Consider the following 21,333-nt stretch of genomic DNA (forward strand, 5'->3'; position numbering starts at 1 on the left):
GAATTTGTCTTTTTTTTTTTACATACATCATCCTGGTGCTGAGCCAAACTGTGATCCAATTCACAGATATCAGTGAAAAAAGTAACTGCACATCCACGGTAAACACACAAAGATTGTTTTTATTGTTTTGGCTGATGAGACATCTGGACTCTGCTCTGATATTTTAGGGGAATATTTGGTCTTAGGTTTGTTTAATTAGTCCAGGCGTTGATAGGACATAGGGCACTGACAACGTGTTTAGCCACTAGATGGCTAGGACACAGTTTTGCTTAGCAACAATTAATCAACACCAGGTGAAAAAGAAATCAAAACATAATAGCTTTTGAGATTGTATGTAAAGTTCTATTATCATCTGTACTTCAAACAAGGAAATCATTAAAAGATGCTGTTGATTTCATTATGGATCACAGAAGATAAAAGTAAAAAGTCCTTGATAGGCATTAAACTTTTTGATAGATCTATTTTGACCTTGATGAATCTGTATTACATTACAGACATCCAGATATTAAAATGCACAACAAGATCGCTGGCAGAGCACGAGGGAGGCATCTACACCGAGTGACACAAACAAATCAAACTGCAAGAACAACAAGAGCAGGAGTGAGAGCTTGGTTAATTAACACTCTAAATTTAGCTTCAGCTCACACAACGCAGTTGTCAGCGACATTATGAATGCGTAAATGATGTGAATGACCAATAAACTCAATGAAGAAGCGAACAAAAAGAAAGTGTTCTGGGAAAATGATGTCACCAAATCACTGCTGCTTTAGCGAAAATGGCCACAAGTGTTGGTTCACACCGCATTTGGCTCGCTTTGATTATTTGCACACACAAGAACAGCTGCCTGTGTCTTGTTGTGGCATCTGGAGGTTTTAGGAGGGGACGGAGAGAAAAGCACTCATCATGGCAAAGAGAGAGGAGAGAGGCAGCAGGGTGACTGTGCCACAACAAAGAGAGCTTAAGATGTGGGAGGAGAGCAGGAGGTTCAAAGAGGTGGAGGACATGTGTCAAGTAACATGAGATGCTTTTTGATGTCCATGTTCAAAGAGAGGATCACGATCAGTCTGCTAAGAGTGACAAGAGGGAATGAGATTACACTGACATTAAAAGTAAAAATGTAAAAAAGATGTGACCACACTGCATTTTCAGGTTTTTTTTTTGGAAAACTTTCCTTCCTCAGTGAACCATGGTGAAATCTGTTCCTCTTTCCCGTCCTTTGGTCGGTCAGTATTGAGCTACATTCACATTTACCTTTACAGATTTTCTGTTTGTTCTCTGACAACTGAACAACTAGCTATTAACCAAGAAAAGAAGTGATTTCAGTTATACATCGAGCCACGAAATATTTCCACACATAACCCTGTGAAACCACAGTCTCTCGTTTCTTACACTTTGGTTTTCGTATGTCTTCAACAAAAACAATAGGACCGGTTAATTAAGTGAGTTTTGACTGGCTGCTGGTTTTAGCCTCATATTTAATGGTATCAATCCTCTCGTCTACCTCTCAGCAAGAAAACAAATGAGTGTTTTACTCTAATCCCTTGAAAACGAGTTTTTTCACAAAGTGTGGAACAGACAACAGGAAGTTGTTGTCTTAACTTTACTGCCACACAGCCACCTACCAAGTAATGTTTCTCCTTGCCATTAAAACATGAGACTGGCGTTTTCAGAGTTATCCTCTGTAGTAGACCCATCTCCAGAGAAGAATGTCTATATCGGATGATTCTGCAAAACTAGTGGTTTTTGTTTCCAATGTCTGTTTTTAAAGTTCTTGGTTCTTTCGTATCCGAGGATGGCACTTACAGTTTTTTTTAAAGTTATTTTTTTGGGCATTTGAAAACCTTTATTCACAACATGGTATGCACCCTAATCACTCAGCCATTCGGTCGCCCCAACTACAGTATTGTTAAGGTACAGTAAGATTGTGATAATGGCAAATTAACTATGGTCAAGGATAGTAAACAAAATTCTTGTCAGACTGTCAGTGTCTCAAACCCACCTTCTTAATTTTTCCAGTGTCAGAATTGCACTTTTCAAAACTGACAATCTGACATTCATGCCCACTTCACGCAGCAATTAGCCGGGTGCGTGGAGGTGAGAGAGAGTGCAGGGCTTGAACCTCTCTTTCAGTCTTCTTCAATTTTCTATTCTTTACACAACTATTTCAATTAGTTCTTGTGTACAACTGTGCAGGTGTGCAACACAATGACTGTACCTCTCCCCTCTCCACGAAGGACAACTTTTTACCCCACCTTTGCTTTGATGACGTGTTCTACAAGATACCTTCTTTCAAGCACACTGAGACTTTTAGTTTAGCTGGGCAATGTATGATTATGTATCTAAGAGAAGTGGAAATCAAGAAAGTTTCAACTGCTTTTGACAGTTGGAGTCATGTTTCTTTGCTTTCTGCTCTTGTAGCTCTGTTTCCACCATCAGGTCAGAGGCTTCCTTTCTCATTTCACATGCTCTGAATGTCAAGCTGGAGGTCAACACCAGGCTTGAAGCCACATCAATCCCATCTCCTCTCTGCTCCCCCAGGTTCATTCCTGTGTACTTTAACAGCCCAACTCAGAAGAGAAAGCAGAGGGGAAATTGGCAGGTGAAGGGTGCTTTAAAGGAGCAGCACAAAAATATGTCAGTCTGTTGGTTTTTTTTTTTCAGTGACACCATGAGACAAAGAACACTGTGTCAAGAATGTATGGTCAAGATTGAATGCAGTGAATAGTGAGGCTTGTTCATCCAGGCCATTATAAAAATAAAGAAATAGTACGGCTTTGCTTACATCAGTGTTATCATCTACTACTCAGTCGGTGTTATATCGCTACATATGTACAGTATAAGCCTGTGTGTGTTCAGTGCTATCTGAGCTACACCATATCATCGGTGACATTTGCATTTTCCAGCTACACACCACCACATGGAGAGAAAGCAAACAAATGCATGCAGGAGTGTGAATGTGATATCTGCAATTAAACACATGTTTAGCTAACACCACAGAGAAACAAAGTGTTGACCAGCTTCAACTACAACAGGCAGGGTGACTGGGAAACAAAGTGTACATGATCTCTCTCTCTCTCTCTCTCTCTCGCTCTGTACATTTACTTATGTACTATATTCCAGTATAAATTAAAGGTATTTTCATCTTCCCTGTTTGGTCAACTTTAAACCTATGCTTAACAGATCAGATTGAAATATTGTACTGTGTACTTCACTATATTCAACTCCACAGAAGAAATTATTCAACAAAGGCCTCCTGTTGGCAGTAAATGACACATGACTGTGTATGATAGACTGTAACATGATTGCCCGTAATCTGCAAGATGTGCACTGATCCATATCTGTGGGTGTACAGTAAAACCTCCTGCCCAGATTGAGTATATGTTGCATACCTGTGTATACACACCACCACACCCTTAAGCACACGTTACATCACAGCAGGTAAACCCAGTGGCGTTAAACCACTGGGAGTATGCAAAAATAAGACTTTCACCTGCCTTAAGATGCTCTTTAACTTTAATTCTTTGGTTGAATCTAATTCTAGGGATTGAGTTCAAAAAATGTTAATATTTTCCATCATGTATTACACAGGATATGATATTCAATTTGATACCGCCAGTTGGAGGAAGTGACAACACTTTGATGCTTTGGACAAATGAGTGCACTGTGCTAACTGTGGCTGTGCTTGACTCTTCTTCTCTGATCTCTTTCTAAAATGTCAAAGTCCATAATTTACTGAGAGCCATCCTAATGCCGGTGATATAATAGTCATGCATGAAGTAAATCACATCATGTGTATTTGAGTTTGTCATGAAGTTCTGCTTTTCCTCTTCTCAAAGGAATTGAGCCTATTTTATTTCAAAAGAATTTAAAAAAAATTAAAAATCTCATTGGACTGGCTTGATCTACACATCTTAAACTCACAGACACATCATGAATCACAATTCCATCTCTTTTAATCAAAACTTCACATTTCTCAACACACTTCATTCATCTTGTTCCAGAGTATCAAAAAAACTAAATTGCTTTTTCTCTGAGAGACTCGTGGACAATCATTGAGATCCGGCGAGCGCTGGCTCTCTCTCGTGCTCGGTCATGGGCATGCTCATACATGCAAACAGTGGGATTATGAAATTTGAGATGGTCCGTCTTTGGAGAGCACAGTGGAGTGGTTACTGAGAGGGGCACTTACATACATACACAGGCTGCCACATATGTCGCTGTGTGCAAAAGTATATGAGTCGAAGTCGTGAGCAGACTCAAAGCAAGAAAGCAGTAAAGATGTTTCACCATACGCTCCCATGGCTACAGTGCCTTGAAAAGCATCACTATTGTCCCAAGTCTGTGGGATAACTAGGCCATTTAGCGCACATTTTTATTCATGAGGCTGAGAGGAGTAACCCAGGCTTTATTTTAAACCCAACAAAAGCATTAGCATATCTTTGAATCCAACACCTCTAAAAGATGAAGCAACAAACCAGCACAATGAGTTTCACAATAAAGTAATTAATGCACTAAGGTGGTGAGTGCAATTAAAAACAACCAGGCGCAGTCGCATCCCTGGGTGGTTCCTGACATGAAAAACAAACAAAAATAAACTCTCCCAGCCTCCCAGCTACTATCAAGCTCCTGAACAAAGAGCTGCAGAGGCTGCTTCACTTTCTCTGCAGGTTTCCCTGCTGTAAGGTCAGCTCTGTTCACCGACAGCCTGTGCTCAGACTTTAGCTCAGCCTCTCCTGCTTTGGCCTGGCTCTGCGCATCGTGTCAGCAATCAATAGCAGTTCTGTTACTCTGCACATACGAACACTCGCTCATTATGGCTGCAGCGCGCCAGGAGAATTGAAATCTCTCTCCCTTGTTTCGAAACAAACACATTGGAAATATCCGTGAAATAATTACATTGTGTTTAGCTGAAAAGTGAAAAAGTGATGCTGCAGAAGTGTTACTGCTCGAATAAAAACATGTCAGATCTTGCATGTTGCTGAAGATGTGGGCAGTGTCCCTCCCTTTCTGCCCACTGACAGAAAATGGCTATGGACAGAAATAAAACTGTATATATAGCACTTAATTAAAGCTAATACCATCAATATTTCTATATCAACAATGGATTGCATGACAATATGTAATATGAAAGGGGCCCCCTTTTTTGACAGCCCACAGTGAATTATCACACGACTGTAGTTCCCTGCAGCTCTGTGGTGCATTATAGTGTGTTTCAGTGCATTGTTTTGGTTTCCTGGCCTGGTTCCCTCTCACTGCTCTCATCAACATCGTGCCCAGACAGAGCAGGCAGCTGTCTTAAGACAAAAGTTCTGACAAACCTGTTGTATGCTACCTGCACAGCATCAGTTACAACAAACAGACAAAGTTAGCAACAAGCTCGTGAACACAGTGGAGCATTTTGCAGCTACAGAGTCAGATATTCCTCTCAGGAGTTGGCTGAAACTAAAACAGAGCTGAAAGAAGAGTGTGAGTTTAAATCACAGTTCTAAGGTAGAAGTGACTGAAGACACTTTGCAGTTAATGTTGACAGCTCCTTGGCTTCTTTTCTGAGAACATTGAGCACCATAATCCGTAATGCTGCACTCTAGACAGAGATGTGAGGAGACTTTGACATTTTGCCCCACCCCAAAATACATGGGAACATGATCATTCTTGCTTCATTTGCTGTAGAGTTTGGAGTTGTCATTTATAAAGAGTAAATTGCGATAAGAGAAGCAATAAAAGAAGGAAAGGAGAGAAGACAATCAATGAAGATGACAGGCAAGAGTCAAAGAAAATAAAAACAAAAGATTAGAAATGATTAATATTCAAATGCATTCCTTCATGAAAATTATAAGATGAAAAACAGTTTTGGATTTAATCTGTAAAAGTTGTCTTTTTTGTGCGTGAAAGTTTTAACTGTGATTCCAAATAAATTGGAGTTGAGTTAAAGGTTTACAGAGAGAAAGTTGCTATAGGAATCCCTGAGAAACTTAAAACTATGTTGAAGTACTGACACTGTGTAAGTTAGTGTCCACTCTCTGTGACACAGTTGGAATTAATTTACACTTTAATATGAAATCGGTACCTATTGAATTCCCAGTTACTTGGTATTGAATAATACAATTACTGTTTTGACAGCGTCTCATCATCACTCAGCCAACAAGACCGTTAGAAATCAATGTTGTGACAGTAATGCGTCATGACCTATGGTGAATAGCTCACTCACCCCACTTATTAAGTATTTATAAAGCCTTTACTAAATGACCGCACTCCAATCCATTGAGCTGTCCTGTCCTGGTTTCCAGTTTTTTATGCTTTTTATGCTAATGACTCAACAGTTGACACTGACTACACCACTACTACTGTAAATTTCATAATGAAAAAACACAGTAAAAAATATGCCAGATTTTCCTAAAAACAGATATTTAAAAAAGAAAGTGGATTCAAACAAGCAAAGATGTGAGGAAACTGATGTGTGTCTGTACAGACCAAGAGGCAGGTGTGATATCTAATGCATTCATTTTAATATAAAACCCGTTTCCTTCACAATTTTTTCAGGATGTCACATGTTATAGGTGAAGTGACAACAACAGGGTTTCAATTCATGTCAGCGCAGCGTAATCACACTGCATATCAATCACTTGGAAACAACACACAGACTTGCATTTGCCCTGTGTTTGCCTGTACTGTTTCCAACCCCACCCAAGTCCTGAGCTGTGAAACTACGATGGCTTTTGATATGGAAATTGAACTGCTAATTTGGTCGTACGTTTTACTCCAGAGAGATTATACCCGCTACATGACTATTCAGTGGTCACGTCAAATAGATGAAATATTTAGTAAACATTGACATTTCTGCCATGCAGCTCTTTCATCTCTTTTGAAATGCCAGAGGCAGCACTGACAGGATACTCTTTTTTTATTGCCAAGTATCTGTGTAAACTATATTTGGACGTGAATGACGCATGTAGAGTTTATACTTGACTTGCACTTGTGCATCATAAAAAGTTTCTGAACAGACATGAGGACAAGTTTGTTGTTCGGGCAGAAATGTCCAACAAATCCCTACAATAAAGAGAAATAAGTTGCCTTTGATCCTCTGCCTACTACAAAACCTGATGCAGTTTTACACCCTTTTATCCATATTTTATTGTGACACAAATCGTAGCAATTACATTTTTATTACCGCAGTTAGCCACACAATGTTTGCCTAATTCAGGTCAGCAGAATATTAAGCAAACATGAGAACTCTTTCAAATTTCCTGTTTGTAATAAATTTACAATATACTGTACACCTTGTAGGGCTTGTTTGAGAGTCATTGAAAGCTCAGTAAACTGAGGATATGTTTGCTTTTTGATCTTCTGGGTGAGCACACAACTTACCTGTGGTGAAAAGTAAATACATTTACTCATGTGCTATACTTAAACCTGCTTTGATCAATATTCTCATATAAATAATGGACTGAATAACTGTGTGGTGTAAAAGGAATCACAAGCAGGACTTCCTCTCAGTTCCATGGAGCTTGTTTTGGTTTTATGCCCCAGACCTTTACACAAACACAGAAAAAAAAATGGTAAGAAATAACTGGCAAACTAGCTGGAACATTTAGCAGCTTAAGAGCCAGATATTTCACTCAGGAGTTTGTCAGAGACCAACATTAGATAATTTTGTCTGACATACTGATGAGAAACACTATGTTCCAAGGCTGTATTTTTTTTTTTGTTACTCGTGTCGTTTTAAATGTCAGCTGGATTTCGAATGAGCTTTTCTTACTTTTGGGAAAGAACCTTGAAGTTTGAGTTTGACTTCAGGTCACCATGAGATGATAATACAACCTTCAACAATCAAGATGTCAAGAGATAACAAAAAAGTTTAAGCAACATTAGCTGCTTGTTCACACATCACAAATTTAATGAAAATGAAACAGTAGCAATCAAATTATGTAAGATGAAATGAAAAGAAAAATCAAAGTTACCTTGGTTGCAAGGTTTTACAATCAAACATCATTTCAAATCAGTTTAAAAAAGCTCCTTTAGCTGCAAACTTTCGGGGTCATAAAATTAAAATAAATTTGACGGTAATGCCAGTTTGCATTAGGCATTACATGACCACCACAGCACTCACGCTTACACAGACATCCTTCTGGCTGATAAAGAACAACTGCTTATATAGTCCCTATTTCTACTGAACAATTAGCCTGGATAGAACCAAACCTCATTCACAGAATCTAAGTCTGCGTCATTTAAAAAAATTAACTGATAAAAAGTTTGTTTTATCAGTAAACATTAACAGTACAAGCAAGAAGTAAAATTGTAATTTTCTAAATCAGACAAATACTATTTAGCACAGTACATTAGACTTATGACCACCCCCACAGTCATGGTATAACCCGTGACATCATTGATGACATCAGCAAGAGCATAAAATAGAGAAGTGCTTTAACTCCTGGATTGTGTCCAAAATCACTTACTCATTTGCTCCTCCCTCCTCACTATCCAGTCAGATCTATGTAGAGGACTATATAGTGAGCTCATTATTAAAATTGAAAATTGAAAAATTGAAGAAACTACTACTATTTTCTCTTCATTGCTTTTCAGTCATTCCCCACGAGTGCAATGCATGATAGTATATATAGCTTGGTTAGTGACCATCGGTTGTGCACTACCTTTTATGATGCATTGTGGGATACTGAGTCCACTATATAGGGTATAATAATTCTCACTATACACTCGGACAGCACTACAAAAGGGCAAACTCACTATATAGTGGACTATATAAGGAGTAGTGAGTGATTTCGGACACAATCCTTGATAGCATGTTGAGTGTAAAGGTTCAAGATGCTCAGATTAAACTAATATAGTTGTACTGTATCTTTTTAACCAAAAACTTAATAACTGTAACAAAACACAATGCCAACCACAAACAAACCTGTCAAGTGTTTCCATTGCTAAATAATAAAACTCTAAAGTTTGGGAATTGTAAGGTTAGCATTAGCTACCAAACTTTTAAATTTGGACATTATAAGGTTAACATTATCTAATACTTTTGTATTTCAGACTTTTCTAACACAGGATCAGTTGGTAAATATAACTTTGCTGTTTCCCTTAGTACTGATAGACTTTTAGCTGAAATTGGGCTGTAGTTGACCTACCTGGAGTATTTGAGGAGAGGGAGGAAGGAGAGGAGGAAAAGTCTTCAGACCCACCACTGAGGAGTCCCACAGGTCATTTATTGACATGCAGCCTGTGAGTTTTGCTGTACATAATACTATGACAACTATCATAAGTATTTTAAACTTTTGATTCTGTGGTACATGGAGTATTTTGACATTGTGGTATTTCCATTACTTAAGTAAATGCTCTGACTACAACTTCTATTACTGGCCATTATCTGACTGCATGAATAATGTGGTGACTGAAACTTAAATATGACAAATTACAGAGAATGTGTTTCACTCACTTGCCTGATTTAGTCTGAAAAAAATCAATAAATTTCCTCTCTAGAGTTTCTTATAACTGCTGTGGTTTGCTGCTGATGGACTTGTGAATGTCATTAGCTGTGTGAGTACTCCCTCTCTGCACAGAGAGTGCCTCAGTAGTGAGCCAATCTTTAACCTTTTGGGGGTCATTATAGGCAAATAGAGACTCATTTTGATCCTAATCTAATGTCTGATATGAAATATTCAAGGACTCAAGCCTTTGCCAATTAGCCAAGCTGTGGGCGGTCGATGATGCTGTAATGACTGCATTCACTGTAACTGGAAGAATGTATGACCACCTTACTATCATGGCCGACTCCAGGGCTGTTGTCAGTGTCTCCGTTAGGGTGGGAAAGAGCAAAAGAGGTTCTGTGATTAATTTCACTTCACAAATATATATATATGCTTATATATATGCCAGATGGAAAAGGTGTATGGAACCACAACTTTTCCTAACACAAAAAAGAGTAGTGACAGTCACTTTGACGTGGGATAATGAATAATGTATGACAGGCGTTCCCTTGACAAATCTCTTCAAAGCTCTCAAAGAGGAAGCAGAAACAAGTATAAAATATTCAGGTGGAGGTCAGATTATTGGCCTTTGGGCACAAGTATTAACAGGGAATCAAAGAAGGGATTAGCACAAGGACTTCTAGATTGACATGCTTGAAATGATTGTGATGTGGGCACTCATCACTAGAAGAAAGTAGAAACTGAAAACATTGAATAAAGATATTATCATTTAACAGAAAGTATCTTTTCAATAGTGAGACCAACTTTCAAAATCTAAATTTAATCACTAAGGCCATTTCAGGTTGATAGGTGGGACACAAATGTAGACACAGAAAGCACCAAGCAGTGCACAATAAGCACCATAGAAATTAAATGTATTTAGAGACAAAACATTTTCCCAACTACTAAGCTTCTGTGTGGTTCTGAGTATTTCCACAACTGCAAGAGCTGATGTTATCTACAGTTTGATCACAGCACAGTCATTGTCTCTGAAACTCCTGCTTTATGACTGAATGTTGGCATTACTGACTCCATTGAGGCATTTACCAAAGCCGGATGGCTGGATGATCTGATACGCCTATCAGCATCAATTCTTTACTTGTTTCAAATCATGGCTGACATTGTTAAGGTCTGAATAGCTTAAATCATGAAAACAACTAAGAGGACCTTTGTCATCATAGTTATAATATTGAAGACTTGGTTAAGGTTATGGGACAATCATATTTGTTCTTAAAAAAACCCATCCACACTGACTTCCTCCCTATGTGGACTTTGTCACTCTATAAATCCTCACCTGACCACCTCCTGTGCTCCTGTCATAATTACTACAGCCACTAGAGGGCTTTGACACTTCAGCGTAAACGTGTCGTGTCGGGGCACTTGCTGAAACAACTAAGGCTGTTGTTCTTGGAAGGACAGTCTCCCCAAAGGACAGGAGACCTGCCAAGCAACATGAAAATGAAAAACAGAGCTGAGGTGGCTAAAAGAGTGTTATAATTTTTAACAGTATGTGATAAAGTGTTAACTTTGACAACTTCTGTTCATACACAATAAAGTATGACGATGATGATGGAGAGGATGATGCCAGTAGTGATGATGTGAAGTATCCAAATTTAGATTTTACGTCCACAGTCAAGTACAAGGAGATAGTCTTTGAGCATTTGCGAGTGTTATAACTTCTCTTTGTGTTAAGTCTGAAGGGATTCGTTAATGCTTTGTATCTGTTCTCAGAAATGTTTTTATTTCTGCAGAAAGTAGCTCAGCGTTGCTATGGAAACACATCAATACTTCCAGATAAAGCTGAGGGAGGTTGTGTGTTTGCTTGAGACATTCCTCTCGGTACACAACAGGTTCATTGTGTCATTGTGGCAAGCACTAACAAGCAGCCTGTTCATTAGCACCTAATTCTAATTAAAGGGTTTGTAAACGAAATAAGAAATCCTCTTTTTAAAAACAGAACAATTATTTTTGGGGGCAGAATTATCAATATTTTTAGGAATGGAGTAGAATATGTAACAGTTTCTTTTCCCGAACTCAGGAAACAGATTTTTCAGAGTAAGCCTGCTGTTAATTACCTTGCTTCCTTGAAACTATGTTTTTAATGACGCCACATCTGTAGTTGCTGTTTGTCAATGGCCCGTATTTGTGAGTCATCATCAAACAAGCTGAACTCTACGTGGAACATTCACAGCGATGAAATTGGCCTCCTTGTGCTGATCCTGTGATTGCAACAATTCAACTGAAACAATTTGATTTCACTTAAATCTTAGTGTGACTAGGCCTTTAGGCTGGCGGCAGATGCTCAGAAGATGGTCTTTTCAGTTTGGTGACCTTTTTAAGGTTAATCTATGTATTATTTTTTTCTCAAATGTGCCAATCAGCCAAATAACAATTAAAGCCAAAATTAAAGATAATAACCTCCCATCATAGCACAATCCTAAAATGTAATCGCTTGTTTTCAAATATGAACTTCTCAATTTTCTTTAGCTAAAGTAGAGACAGTGTATCGTCTTTTTAGTAAATCATCCCCATATTGTGCCGCTAATGTCAGCTATGGTGCAGCAGGCACCGAAGGCCCCTCACCGTAACAGTTTTAAGAGGATGGACAGTCATCTGTCCATGTCAGAGGTCGTATCCTCCTCTTCATCTTTCTGCAGTAACAACCGGAGCGTCGTTCGGCTCAGTTAGATCTGATCTGATGAATTTAGTCCTCCATTCAAATCTGTTGGGAGCTTTTTTTTTGAAGACCTCAGTATATGCACACTGACATTTTTCATTCAGAACAATACCCAACAAAAGGCTGACCTTGAGCTGCTATTGATTTGGGCTGAGTCATGATTAGCCAGCTTTGTATGATTTCCATTCAGTTCTGCTTGGTGCATTGTTTTGGTGTCGACTGTTGGTATTCAAACCCAATGTTTCGCGATCAATGTTTTGTTATCAGGCGGATGAATATAAGTAGTCATAGAAACCACAAGTTCAGACTTTTCCGAATAAGTCTGGTATGTTATATTGGCAGCCAAACTTTTCCCCCTATTATTTAATTATGAATATTCTCCCTTGAAAATATCAAGCGATATTAACCTGGCAGGTAGATGCACTCTGTGTTGCTGCTGATCAGATTCTAGTGCAGCCAAATACAGGGAACAGGACAGCATGGGAATTCACTGCAGCTCTGGTCTTGATCAGGGAGCTCAGCTGTTGCTTTTTAATCATCACTAAACACACCTGAGCTCCATCTCAGTGATCATCCAATTTAATTTAAAGACTCCCGAAAACACCAATTTGTTCATAATCAGTCCCTCCTGCTCCCATTAATTACATCTACTCCAAACTCTCTTCACATATACAGCCTCATTTTTGCCTGCATGGTTTCACAAGACTTAATTGACGTGAAATCTTTCCCCCCCCCCATTTCTTAACATTTTATTCAGTCTGTCCACATTTGCTCTGTTAATTACTGAACCAATGTCCCTGTTAGGCTGCCCAATTCTGTCCCCACAAGGAAAACATTTGTAACAGAAGAAAAAGAGTAGTAGTAGTCTTCACATTCAGCCCAGGTTTGGTCTAGTGAAAAATATATGGACGAACATAGATAGCAAAGATATAATAAAAGTGTAAACAAGCCACTAAATAATTACTTTACATGATATTTTAGTCACAAACAATATTTTGCCATAGAGGTTCAAAGTATCTTATTGTGTATGTTGGAAAAGAATATTATCCTTATTCTCCTCTCTTCATCAACCATCCTGATGTCCCTGGTGACATTGAAATGTTCTAATTAAAATGGTTATTAATCTGTTTAGTGGTCCATTATACCATAAGAGTACTTTTACTCCAAAACTTTCAACATCTCTACATCTCTACAAAAGAAGTAACAAAGCAATAAATTTAAGGACAAAATGGTTTAAAGTTTTCAGGCTGGCCAGCAAACTGCATAGCCTATAAAAAGTTATCACGTCTTAATTTTGGCTTTTTAGGGTTACACCTAAATCTTTGCTACAAAAGTAGTATGCAATGCAATATCTACCATCTGATCTGTCAGCTTTACCTATTTTGTCTAGTTTCTTTAAGACAATGTATATTTACAGCCCAGCTCATAAGGGAAAAAGTAGCCTATGCTTTGCAGAGTGCCTGTTTGTCCTTCTTCTGTTTCAAAAATAACACAATACATGTATGTGCTCTTTCTAGATTTGTCTTTATGTTAGTTTAGTCCATAACTGAGACCTGCCACTGTGATAATTTAATCAAAATCAGACAAAATTTATATTTTTTTAATTACAGGTAACAGCTCGGACAGAAAAATCTATAACTGAATGAAGCATTATCAAAGGCTAGCATTATTTTACCAGCAAAAATAATAATTTTACCAGCTAAAATAATCATCTTTTGTGTTTGATTAGTGTGTTTCAGCTTGGTTTTCAGTTCTGCTTTGTGTAGTGAAAATTTTACCTGCAGCAGAAATGTTATACTTCTATAGCATAATAATTTTTCATATGAAGACAAAGTCAGATTCATGTAGATAGTCACTGTGTTTTGGCTGGACAATGTTTCTTCATACAATTTAAAGCAGTTCCTATGTTTAAGCCGTCCAGTTGCACACATACAGACAGACGGACCGCAGTATCACCTCCTACGCAGATCTATTCACTTTATTTTCCCACAAGGTTTTTTCTGTAATTTGTTGCTGCAATACATTCATTCAGCCAAGACGAATAATAGTGAAAGCACATAATGCACAGCATTCTTAAGCGGTCAGATCAATAGTGAATGGTAGACCTTGACTGAATGGATGAGTGTGTGTGGGTTTAGTGGGATGATGCTGTCAGTACATCAGTAAATGCATGTTAATTGACTGTGCTGCGTCTTCTTTTCTTTTAAAGCCCAGTCTTCGTGGAAATCATTGCCATCGACTCATTTACTAATTGGTTGCTACTAATCCGAGTGACGTAAAGTGTTGAAACTCATGGCCATGCCAGACACCAGGTAAGACAGCTTGAAAGAAGACAGGAATAGTAATGATGGATATTAAAAATGTATACAGGTGGGGATCACTCCCAAACTCTGTGAATTTGTTCTTGAACACAAATATTAATATTCATCTCTTAAAGATAACTTGAATGAACTGCATGTGCATGGCTTGTTTTGTGGTGTTTTTTAAACCATCTTTCATCAGATTTCAGGTTTAACATGGAAAGGATGTACCTGTACGCTCATTGGTATTCATTCATGAGCAACAACACATCCTTTGCAGAGCCACACTGGTCACCTATTATCCCATGAGGCCATTGTGCTACACTTACTGCAAGCTTAAGTAGCAGGTTGAAGTAGCAAGCTGCTAATGAGGTAGAAAATGTGACAGGTGGACATGGCTTAACGAAACAAAATACTTGACCAAGGAAAGCATTAATGATCACAAAAGAACTGTTTGGATGCATTTTAATGTGATTGCAAATGATTAGAAGAGAGATGTGTTTATCAGTTTATACTTAAAATATTCCAAATAAAAGTTAATGCCTTTGTATGACTTTTAGGTCTTTGTCTTTATTGAAAGTTTAGTCAAAATGTCCTTGTAAGAGGTTAATTATAATTACTTTTACAGCAAAGGTCAACTCATTTTAATGGGGAAAACTGATATTAACCAAGCTCTTCAGAGACCGGATGGAACTTAAAATACATTTAAAAGGAAAGAGACACAATTAGTGGCAAAGGTTTGCACCATTTCTTCATAATCCATGATCTATAACTCCATGACTGTAATCCAAAGCAGACAAGTGCAATGGCAATTTCAAACTTTGCAAGTTTCAGTCTAAAATAATCAGACCAATATGTTATTTTCTGTTGTTTGCCTTGTTTGCCTGTTCATGAAGCTTTTTAACAACTTGTATAGTAGTGTGATGCAAGCCAATTTTTGTAGATGAGCATTTATCTCCAGGCTTTAGTGCTACCATCCAAATAACATGATCCAGTAATTAAAAACAGTGACATTTGAACTTTTGTCTGTTGAGAGAACAGGCTGATGTCCAGCTAAACTCATCAGTTCCTCTTCACACATAATGAGATACTATGCGTCTTCCAGCACAGCCTTTTAAAACTAATTTTTACTTCAAGAAAAGTTCTTTTTTATCGTCAGGATATGTGTCAGTATCCCACATTAAGTATTTTTGTATAGAAAATCAGTATGGTCTTTATTTTATTTTCTGAACTGCCTTTGTTGATGTAAAAAAAAAAAAAAAAAGGTGAAACGAGAAAGTTTTACAATTTGCAGCGTAGATATCCTTCAAAGTATTTGATGCAACCTTTAACCACAAATCTTTGTCAATGATAACATCAGTGCGTGAAACAGCTGTGAACAAAATGCAACATAAGAACACTTAATGGTGACATCTGGACGTCAATCTAAACTAGCAACCATGTCTCATGGTGACTGAATGTTTCATGCGATTTGGAGTAAATGATGAAATGATGAAAGAGATTTTAAGAAAGAAACAGTCTCAACAGATTTATTGACAATTTTTGTGATGAAATAAGGCAACAGTAGATGAAATAGTGAGCAAGTTGAGGATTGAAGTTAAAACAGCTTTTAAGATTCATGAGCCAGTACTTCTTTGCTGCAATATTAGTGGATAAAACAAGCATATTCCATGAAGGTATAACATAGAAATGTATGAAGCATTAGAGCATGACACATATCCCCACATATCTCCATACAATGTAACAGTGCATACATGATATAAGACTTGAGAATCATGAGCACATCCATGTGCATTATACATAGCATGAGAATAACACACGTGCATAAGGCATAATATTGTTTGGATACCAAATTTCAAAACCGGTTTTGTTTAGCATATGTAATTTATTATATCCACAACGTATTGCCGTACAGCATTCAGTAGAGGTTTGAAGTAACACACGAGGAGAATCTATGCATTATTAAATTGTAGCCAAAGGCAGAGAAAATACATATTGTATCTTCTTTATACTCTGACATGTACAGTCCAATCATTACAGACAGCCTCCTCAAACATAATTTGAAATTTGCTACCTGATCTCTGGCACTGTAGGCCACTCACAGTTAATGATTTCAGTCGCAGTGAGCTGATTGAGGATGACAGACTCTGTGGAAACTGGTGACAGTGAGGGAAACTACAGTACACACACACACACACACGTACATACACACAACACAGTGAGATCCTTGTTGCCCAGCAGGGAGGCTGCAGGGAGAGTTGATCTGTTCTGCTCTGCCTCCAGAAATGCCAGCAGGTCAAAGCGAAACAGCTCTGAAATCCCATGTGTTGCATGTGCATTGTGAGAGAATGTATATTACATACAGGCTGTTTGCTGCTTTTACTTTGTGCAGTGACAGAGATGAACACAGGGTACTGCTGTAGACTGGACTACACTTCCTGAAGTTCACTTCAGGAATGAACTGATCCAGCCGACAAGAATTTTTTATGAGGCCAAAGCCTCAAGTGACCTTATTCTTCTGTGTCATAGACCCCCTCTGTTGTTAAACTACTGTAAACCTATCAGTGAGCCACACCATTGCACTGGGTGACATGTTCTTTCATTACACTGAGCTCAGCCACCACAGTTTAGTTTGAGCCACTTCCACACACCTTTTGGTGCCGTAAATATCTACTTGGTCAGTAAATCTGCAGCTCAAAATAGCGCCTCCTGTCTGAGTAATGTTTGATTTAAACTATCTAGCCTTTTTTTCCATCTGTTCATCATTAGGTAACAAATGCTGCTTAATAAGATCAGGTATGTATGCACATGCCCAGTGTCATCTAATTGCGCTGACAGGGATATATGAAAATACTGTGGCCTCTCACGCTGTTTTCTGCTCTTTTATGCAAACCTGGCAGTCAAAACACGGGGGGAAATGTGTCCATTCACCTTGATCGACAATGTGGTAAATGCCAAAGACCAATTAGCCTCCTGTGGCCATCACTGCTGGGTCTTCCACCAACAGAGCCTTAATTCCAATCAAGCTCTCCCTTCCTCAGCCTGACATCCAGTTCAGCCTCAAGGCCATCAGCAGCACTATTGTACTATATCTATAATATGTGAACATTGTTAAAATATAAAATCAGTAAAATATTGTTCCTAGTATTGCGTCACTGTTCTATTTTTCAAGAAAATGACTCCCTGACATTGATGGAAGCAATATTAGCCAAAGGAAAACATAGCACTCCATTAACTCACCATAAAGTGGTGATCTAATCTTTGGACTGATCACGATTGAGGTTGCACTGCAACCTCTAATTAGCTCGTTCCTGTCTGACACTAAGCAAAACTGAGAAGTCTTTCATAGACTATAAATATCCATCAAACAGGAGAGGGTCAAAAAGACCAGACTCTGAGGCTGTGTTAGGTGTTGACTCACTGTGGTGCTGCTTTCTGAGACAGTAGGTTGTGATATCTTATTTGTATGTGCAACCACTACAACCACTTTTCATCATTTTCCTTATCGAGCTTTTAAACTTACAATGTAATAATGTCATGAGAGTATTATGCTTCCTTAATCAGAGGCATTTTCTGTATGAATGAGCAGGATATAACACCAGGAATGCATCATTCACAAGTTTAAACCAAGGGGATATCTAGTTAGGTAGTGGAAGTCTGTTTATGTTGGGGCAGCATTAATTAACCATCACAGAAGGTTCAGTTGGTTGGAATTCAAGATATCTAACCAATTAAAAACAAATCTGTCTCAGTTAACAAGTGTGATGTTTCCAGTATCTGGTCATGCTTGTGTCCTGTATTGATTAGTTACTCTGTTTTCTGTTGTCCAGACTGTTAATAGCAAAGAACTGAGACTGTTTTCCCAGGAAGAACGACAGCATCAGTCATATCGTCACAGCGACATATGTTATCTTCTAGCAACAGTGCTCTGCAGGGACCACAGCAAGTACAGTCAGTACAGTGACGATGTTATAGAGCCGCAAAAGTTGGAGACTGCTGTCTGTCTTTATTATTGTAAGCATGACTATGAAGGTCTTGATTGAGTGGATCTTGTGCCTAAAACTAACCAACCCTTTACCATAGTATTGCCACATCATAAAACAGATTTAATTTTGAACTGTGATTTTTTTTGAAAGATGCAGATAAACAGTGTTTATCTTATTTTGCTTTGTCCTTTGGAGGATTTATTGTAGACATGAATTGTTATCGTAGAGAGACTAATAAATGAGACTGAATATAAGACTTATAAGACTAAAGTAATAGCTTTATTAATGCTTTAAACAGTTGTGAACCATTAATAAGAAGGTTATCAGGTTGTAAAAGATGGCTTATAATTCATTTGTAAAGCTTTAGTAAATGATTTACTACTCTTTGATGGATACTGTCTAATAAACCCTTGTTGACAGACGTCTTCAAGGTGGTGCTTTTCACAGGTAAGAGACAATTTGTACTCTGCTTGTGTGATGTTGTCTGAGCTGAGCAGGAGCACCTTGGTAGCTCTCAATCATGTAGACAAATATTTAACCTGGTTATGACATTTACAATGTCAGATATGCAACATTTGCTGAACAAAGTAGTAAAGCTGTAAGAGTTAACTTCTCAGTCACACACACGGGAACATCTGAAATCAGTTTGATGATCATGATGATTTTTTAATCAGTGTCACAGATAAGCATTCATTGTGCCTGTCATCGTCATCTAACAACTTAAAGATGTTACGTTGCTCAGTGATTCATTTCAACAGAAAGGGAAAAGGGATGAGTCCTGTATGCGTCATCTTCAGTGCAGCATGTCTCCGTCTCCTCCGAATATTTTGATGGTAACGCTTGCAGCATAATGAAACCCTGAACTACAATCTGATTGGAGGATGGAGAGTAATAGACTGCCCTATCATGGCTGTGATTGACAGAATAAATCAGACAGTGAGCATGTGCCTGCCTCTCAGACTTTAATGAAGGTAATGAATGGACATGAGCAAATTACCCTGCCCCTCTCACTGTCATGGCCCTCCTCTCACTCTCGCCGCCCTCCCTCCTTCATCTCCATCTCCATTAGGGAAGATTCAGTGTACCTCATGCAGCTCCACAAGCACCTGATCCATAAGTTACATCGAAGCATCGACGTGGGACCACCATGAACGTATTGAGCATGTGAACAGATATGTTGCTCATAAAAGTGTCAAGGTGTCACAGAGATTAACGGACACAGGGAGACAGACAGACAGCCCTGTCACTCTGAAATTGCGTTTTAAACATGAAACATACATGATTCTTGCATTATCGATTTCATCTTGTCACTTTTCCTGCAAATAACTCACAGCCTCAGAAAGCTCCTCAATAAGTCACCTTAAAGGTGTTTTAATTGATTTAAAATCATGCATTTGAGGAAAGAAAATGCTTAACTTGTTACTTTTTGTCGAATATTAATGATAATAAGTAATAAGATCTTTGCCCAATTAGTTATATCTGTAATTAGATATCTTGAAAATCAGAGGAAGGCTGCTATTAACATATTTACCCCCAAGAACAACACTGCAGCATAATTTGATGTCACATTTAGGCAATTAGTAAAGCAGCTATTTGCAAATTCTTTGACCTCCACTGATGCAGGTTTTCCAGCATTTAACAATGATAACCAGCCTAATGAGAGGAGGTTAAGTATCAGTGTTTTTTCTTGACACTGAATGCCACGTCTCGGGTGTGTGGCCGCTGCCCATGTTTAGAATTGCAAAAACGATTTTTTTCATCACAAGGGAGTTTGGCAAATCTGTTGGTCCCAGCTTAGAGATGAGCTGAACAGTTTGTGGCCTTCACATTTAAACATCTGATTTGACAAAGTTGACCTGGAGCCTTAAGATTAACACGAGAAGTTATGAATATAATGTCTTATTATCCTCACAGTTTTTTTCTCACGCCTTCATTTGCAAGTTTATGTGTTTTAGTAGTAACTTCCACATATCGTGTCTCTGAACCCTTGGTCCAAATGCAGCTTCACTGTTCTGTTTTTGAGATGCTGCAAGGTCGTATCGTAGGTGAAGCTCATTGTGAAGAGCCTGCCAAATGATTTCACACAGAGAAGGGCGCGCGTCATAAGGACAGGAACATTTTTATCGCTAAATCATTTTGACGGTTTTATTCAAATCCTACCCTTAAGCTAAAAATTTGTGAGGCATGTATAACCAGGACGCTGCTAGCAGACAGTGAAGGACTCCAGTCTGTGCCAAGGCCATCAATATACCATGAGGGCCTGTTTCCTCTGTGGCCGGTGGCCAGCTGAGAATACAGATTTCTGTCTGACTATATAGAAAGTGCTGCTTTAATACATACTTAATGGAAATTAACAGGTCAGTGAGAGGAGGTTTAGTACATGGGATGTTGTGTTTGCCATGTTTAGGAAAGTTTTTATGCTTTTTTTTAAGTTTTTATGTGATGAGAGATACATTGGGTTATGTTTTTTTTCTTTTTTTTTTTTAAAAAAAGGCTTATATCTTCAAGGAATAGTTCAACAATTTGGTAAACATCCTGGTGGAGAGTTAGATGAGAAGAACAGTGGCACTGTCATGTCTCTTTGATAAATGTGAAGCTATGGCGCCAGTGCCAGCGGCTGGTCGGATTAGCTCAGCGTAAAGACTGGAAACAATGGGAAACAGCTCATCTGAAACAGTCTGGCACATACTGTGACCTGTTTCAACAAAGCTCCCAGGGACAGAGCTGGGCTGTGAAGAGGGTTGAACATAGTGGCCAAACCAAGTTACTGCAACTTCTGTTGGCCCAAAAACATGGAGGAGTGAGGAGGGAAACATACCATTGTTTTTGTGCTTATGCACCAAGCAAACAACATAAATTGGAGCGTCATCTTTGTCTACGTTATCCAGTTCTCCTTG

General features: G+C 38.4%; 1 long non-coding RNA gene across 1 annotated transcript; it reads left to right on the plus strand.

Annotated features, from left to right (window-relative positions):
- The first annotated feature begins 8,921 nt into the window (after nucleotides 1–8,921).
- On the plus strand, nucleotides 8,922–14,998 carry LOC139625703 (uncharacterized). Its single transcript, XR_011691985.1, has 3 exons — nucleotides 8,922–9,228; nucleotides 14,360–14,462; nucleotides 14,653–14,998. It is a non-coding gene; the product is annotated as an uncharacterized lncRNA (long non-coding RNA).
- Nucleotides 14,999–21,333: the final 6,335 nt, after the last annotated feature.

The sequence above is a fragment of the Trachinotus anak genome, unplaced genomic scaffold (assembly GCF_046630095.1).
Source record: "Trachinotus anak isolate AG129_WGS33_773 ecotype Australia unplaced genomic scaffold, CSIRO_AGI_Tana_v1 ptg000009l, whole genome shotgun sequence".
NCBI classification, from domain to species: domain Eukaryota; kingdom Metazoa; phylum Chordata; class Actinopteri; order Carangiformes; family Carangidae; genus Trachinotus; species Trachinotus anak.